At 51.9% G+C, this 6,269-nt stretch overlaps 1 pseudogene across 1 annotated transcript in view; it reads right to left on the reverse strand.

Moving 5' to 3' along the window:
• The window catches only part of LOC308167437 (actin-binding LIM protein 1-like), a 74,969-nt pseudogene extending 74,176 nt beyond the window's left edge, over positions 1–793 (reverse strand). Inside the window, exon 1 of the transcript in view lies at positions 484–793. The product of the transcript in view is annotated as an actin-binding LIM protein 1-like (transcript). The remainder of the gene's footprint in view (positions 1–483) is intronic.
• Positions 794–6,269: the final 5,476 nt, after the last annotated feature.

Genomic DNA, 6,269 nt, shown 5'->3' on the forward strand with positions numbered 1-6,269 from the left:
GGAGAGCTTTACTCTGAGGGTTAGAGTAACCCTAACCCTGTCTGGTAACAGGGCTGTCAGCTGTCAGTACCTGTCAAAAACTTTCCATTCAATTTGATTCATTCATTTGCGTCATGATTCAATTTATGAGGGTAGACCTTCGAGTTAGGATAACCACACATACCCACTATTCCTCAGCTTCATATCAGACATACAAACTCAATCTGGCAACATGTTCAAGATAAATGCAAAGACCAACACTCTGACATGCCCAAAAAAGAATACCCTCTCTTTTTTATCAATAACTTATGTTCTCAGTCGACACAATGTCTTCCTAGCTTGCTCACCTTTCTTTCTGGTTCCTCTTTCACCCATAACCCTAACCCTTACCTCTCCTTCCTCCCCCTTATTCTCCTCTTCTTTGCCCTACCTCCATTTTGACCCGTCTGTTTTCACCACAGCTGTTTTCTAGGCCTCTAGGGTTAGGGTGAAGTCATCCCTTACCCGGTGCTGACATGTTCGATGGCCAGCCCATCATTTTCTCACACAGGAGATACTCGTTGGGGTTGAGGAAGGGAAGCTGGTCCATCATGGCCTGTTTGGGGATCAGGTAGAGAACCTCTGCGATGTCACCATCTTCTATGATGGACATCCGCCTGACCGAGTTCTTGCGTTTGACCCGGTCCAGGACCACCATCTCATCCCGGGTGGAGCCGCAGAGCTTCCCCAGACTGCTGAGGTTGGGCAGGTTCATGCTGCCCAGCCTCTCCCTCGCCCAACACTGCTGGCAGACCGACTCCAAACGCGAAACCATGCAGGAAACAGAACCACGACCACAACCATGACAGGGAGATAACCGCTAACCGAACGACACAACGGCTGAACCGTAAACCTCCATCAAACCTCAGGCATTAGGGTTAGCATTAGCATTAGGCCTTAGCTTGCTCAGACTTAGCGGCTGACCCTGTGTGTGTGAGTGTGTGTGTTGTCTGTCAAGATGAGCAGCGAGTGCACACTCCCTTAAGCAGATTAAGCAGGACGTATTTTTAGTGTTTATCTTCAGCGAAGGGCAGGGAGGCTCTCATGACTCTGTCTGTTTACCCTGTGACACGCCTGTGACACGCCTGTGACACGCCTGTGACACGCCTGCCCCTGGGGTACATCAAACAGAGATGCCCCCCCGCCCCCCCCCCCTTCTAATCTCCTGAGATTGGGACGACTCTGTAAGAAGATTATAAACTTCAGCCTTGTATTTCTCTCATCATGTGGTGTATCACACTAAAGCCAGGGCTAAGCTAGACAATGCACACTATTCCAACTAGTTTACTACTTTGGTTTTGATTGGCATAGAATCTAGTGGGACAGGCGGGACAGAGAAGGTTTTCTCTGTGAGGGTCATACCGCTTTCCGTGGAACTGGAAACACCACCACCGTAGCCCCTAACACCATGACACCATGAAATTCCTAAATTTCGTTGTTTGGTACCTGTACTGTAGCAATGACAATAAAGTCCATTCATTCATTCATAATAGAACATGATGCATTATGAATACGCATTCTCCAATCATTCTTGTCAGGAACCCAAAGCCTAAGAACTTTACACTGGACGACAGTGTGACAGAACATGACTCTGTCACCCCCTCCCCGCTACACACCAACCCACTGGACTGTAGAAGGTTAAACAAACAGCAACACTGGCTGACATATATTCCTCCTGGGGGAGATCCCAGAGCGCCTCAGGTGGCTGAGGAGGCTAAAGTAGGCTAAAGTAACCCTAACCCTAACCCTAAACCCCTATGCAAACTAACCTTAACCCTAACCCTAAACCCCTATCCAACCCTAACCCCAAACCTAACCCTAACCCTAAACCCCTATGAAAACTAACCCTAACCCTAAACCCCTATGCAAACTTAGGACCCTAAATTAGCCCCCCACACAAATGGTGTTTTATTTTTCTATAATCTTCTGTTTATTCAGTCTTCATGTCTCTAGGTAGTCTCATCTTCATGTCTCTAGGGTTAGGGTAGGTAGGGTTAGGGTTAGTCTAGGTAGGGTTAGGGTTAGTCTAGGTAGTCTCACTGTTCAAGAGACACGTACCAAACTGTTCTCTTCTCCTCAAGCAGACACAGATCTGTCCTGTCTGAGTGACAGCAGGGGGAGAGGAGGGCTCCACCTACTGGTTGAATAGGAGAAGACGGGCTGTGTATTGATTTAACATACAGTACATATACTATACATATACCCTAACCCTAACCCTACACTATACATATACCCTAACCCTAATTCGGTTGTTAAGTCTGACGTCAAACGTGACGTTTAGCAACTTCAGGGTCCAAACCAGAAATTCCCTGCACCAGAGTACCAGTGTACTACAGCGGTAGAATGACAGTTCAATCGTTTTTTAGACTGGGATCTATTCATACAACAAGGGACACAGCACTTTCCCGTTTTCCCATATTTGTCAGCGTCTTTGAGCCTCGGAAAAGCGCTTTACAAATATAATGAATTATTATTATTACTGAGGCATTTCGAAGAGAGCGCCTCAGCCAACTTTGGACCCGGAAACACGTCACGACTTAACAACCGAATACCTGCAACTTCTCAAACCCATTTTGGGGAGAAAAGGGAGGCCAGACCAGACCCAGACCAGACCAGACCCAGACCAGACCAGACCAGACCCAGACCCAGACCAGACCCAGACCAGACCCAGACCAGAGCAGACCAGACCAGACCAGACCAGACCCAGACCAGACCAGACCCAGACCCAGACCAGACCAGACCCAGACCAGACCAGACCCAGACCAGACCAGACCCAGACCCAGACCAGACCCAGACCAGACCAGACCCAGACCAGACCAGACCCAGACCAGACCAGACCAGACCAGACCAGACTCAGACCAGACCAGACCCAGACCAGACCAGACCAGACCAGACCAGACCAGACCCAGACCAGACCAGACCCAGACCCAGACCCAGACCAGACCAGACCCAGACCCAGACCCAGACCAGACCAGACCAGACCCAGACCCAGACCAGACCAGACCAGACCAGACCCAGACCAGACCCAGACCAGACCAGACCCAGACCAGACCAGACCAGACCCAGACCAGACCAGACCAGACAAGAACCAGACCAGACCCAGACCCAGACCAGACCAGACCAGACCCAGACCAGACCAGACCAGACCCAGACCAGACCCAGACCAGACCAGACCAGACCCAGACCAGACCCAGACCAGACCAGACCCAGACCCAGACCAGACCAGACCCAGACCCAGACCAGACCAGACCCAGACCAGACCCAGACCAGACCCAGACCAGACCAGACCAGACCCAGACCAGACCCAGACCAGACCAGACCAGACCCAGACCAGACCCAGACCAGACCAGACCCAGACCAGACCAGACCAGACCAGACCAGACCAGACCCAGACCAGACCAGACCAGACCCAGACCAGACCAGACCCAGACCCAGACCAGACCAAGACCAGACCAGACCAGACCCAGACCAGACCAGACCCAGACCAGACCCAGACCAGACCCAGACCAGACCAGACCCAGACCAGACCAGACCCAGACCAGACCAGACCCAGACCAGACCCAGACCAGACCAGACCAGACCAGACCAGACCCAGATCAGACCCAGACCAGACCAGACCAGACCCAGACCCAGACCAGACCCAGACCAGACCCAGACCAGACCAGACCCAGACCAGACCCAGACCAGACCCAGACCAGACCAGACCAGACCAGACCCAGACCAGACCCAGACCAGACCCAGACCAGACCCAGACCAGACCAGACCCAGACCAGACCAGACCAGACCCAGACCAGACCAGACCAGACCAGACCAGACCCAGACCAGACCAGACCAGACCAGACCAGACCAGACCAGACCCAGACCAGACCCAGACCAGACCCAGACCAGACCAGACCCAGACCCAGACCAGACCAGAACCAGACCAGACCCAGACCAGACCAGACCCAGACCAGACCCAGACCAGACCAGACCAGTCCAGACCAGACCAGACCCAGACCAGACCCAGACCAGACCAGAACAGACCAGACCAGACCAGACCCAGACCAGACCCAGACCAGACCAGACCAGACCAGACCAGACCCAGACCAGACCCAGACCAGACCAGACCAGACCAGACCAGACCAGACCAGACCAGAACCAGACCAGACCCAGACGATGGAATGTTATAAACACTGAATACCTAGCAACCAGTACTGAATACCTAGCAACCAGGACTGAATACCTAGCAACCAGTACTGAATACCTAGCAACCAGGACTGAATACCTAGCAACCAGGACTGAATACCTAGCAACCAGGACTGAATACCTAGCAACCAGTACTGAATACCTAGCAACCAGGACTGAATACCTAGCAACCAGTACTCTTTTCAAGCGAAAGATGAACATGGTTCCCTGTCACAGATCTAGGAGCAGATGACCTGACCCTAATACTGATATCAGCTGGAAGTATCTGGTCCTGGGTCAGTTGTAAGGGACAACTCCCCACCTCCCTGTCTTCTGTTCATCACCTCATTAAGGCGTTTGTGATGTCGGCGTGTGGGAGAGTTGTGCTGCGTGTTGTCAGAGAGCCCAGAGAGCTGTCAGCATCGTGCCGTGGTGAGACAGGCCTGCGTCACGTAACAACCCCCCCACTACCCCGGGAAACTAGTCATGCGTGGAGTAACTCCCTCCCCCATGGAAACAACAAGCCTCCTTTTCAGCTGGGGTTGGGAAGCAGCGACGTTGCATAATCACCTTCCCTCGCTGCACGTTAGCGGTGGTGTGTTTGATAGCTGAGTGCCTCCGGTGTCCAAGGCAACAAGGCGTGAGCAGCTACACTCACATTGCATAACAATGTACACAGGGTTGGGATGGGAGGTTCTCACAAGAAGTCCTCAGCAACTTTTATGCTGTTGCAGATATTTAGATTAGATTAGATCTGTCACTGCAGAGTACAAGTAAGTTAGTAGCCTTGAGAACCGATGATTCTGGAACCTAACGGCCCTCAGGGGGAGGAGCCTATCTCCTGTTTCCGCAGCGTGAGGGGGAGGAGCCTATCTCCTGTTTCCGCAGCGTGAGGGGGAGGAGCCTATCTCCTGTTTCCGCAGCGTGAGGGGGAGGAGCCTATCTCCTGTTTCCGCAGCGTGAGGCAGCTTGGTGTTCAAGTACAGGTTAGTCGCAGGGTACCAGACATGTATGTTCCTCCTGTGATACATGATGGATGAGTCTCATCTGATCCATGGCCCATATACTGTATATATATATTATGTATAAACTCCTCAAAAAAAGTTTGGAAACGTTATTTCGGTCGATTATTCCTCCCCTTTAATAACACCAATTGGTATTGTATTTTATATCGTTGGAAAGCCTGATTAGTCACCTTTACAACGAGGTACAACTTGTAAGGATCATGCATTAGTGGAATGAGCTACACAGCTAAACGTGTGGGTAGTGGCCCAAACCCTAAGCCCTGTACACCTGTACACCTGTCAACCCTAACCCCGGTACACCTGTCAACAGTCCAAGCTGGTGGAGGAGGTGTAATGGTGGAGGAGGTGTAATGGTGGAGGTGGTGTAATGGTGGAGGTGGTGTAATGGTGTGGGGAATGTTTTCTTGGCACACATTGGGCCCGTTATTAGGGCACCTCAAAGACTTGAGACTGTTGTGAGAGCAAAGGGAGCCCTAACCCTAACCCTACCCAGTATTAGTATAGTGTTCCCAATAAAGTGTCCGGTGAGTGTAAACAGGAACCGTGTGAGGCTATGCTGGAGGGAAGGGAGAGGAAGCTACTCTAGATGACGGAGCCAAAGTCAATGAATTCACATTTATCAACATCTGTGCAGCTGGTTCAGACTGGCTACCCTCCACCTTCTCAGGAAAGGGCAGAGCAGACTGTTTTTCCTGAGAAGGCTGAGGTCTTTCGGCGTCTGCAACAAGCTGCTGCGAATGTTTTACCAGTCGGTGGTCGCCAGCGTTCTGTTCTTCGCCGTGGCCTGCTGGGGTGGAAACATCTGTGCCAGGGATTCTGCGAAGCTGAACAAACTGGTGAAGAAGGCCAGCTCTGTGGTGGGGACCGGGCTGGACAGCCTAGAGGTGGTGGCAGAACAGAGGATGGGGAAAAAACTGGCGGCCATGCTGGCCAATCCCTCCCACCCGATGTACTGCGAGCTGGCGGGGATGAGGAGCAAGTTCAGCCACAGATTTGTTCTCCCCTGTCAAAGTACAAAAAGATTTGGACAGTCCTTTATTCCAGCTGCACTCCGACTCTACA

This window comes from Nansenia antarctica, assembly GCF_963989245.1.
Source record: "Nansenia antarctica genome assembly, chromosome: 11".
Classification (NCBI taxonomy): Eukaryota; Metazoa; Chordata; class Actinopteri; order Argentiniformes; family Microstomatidae; genus Nansenia; species Nansenia antarctica.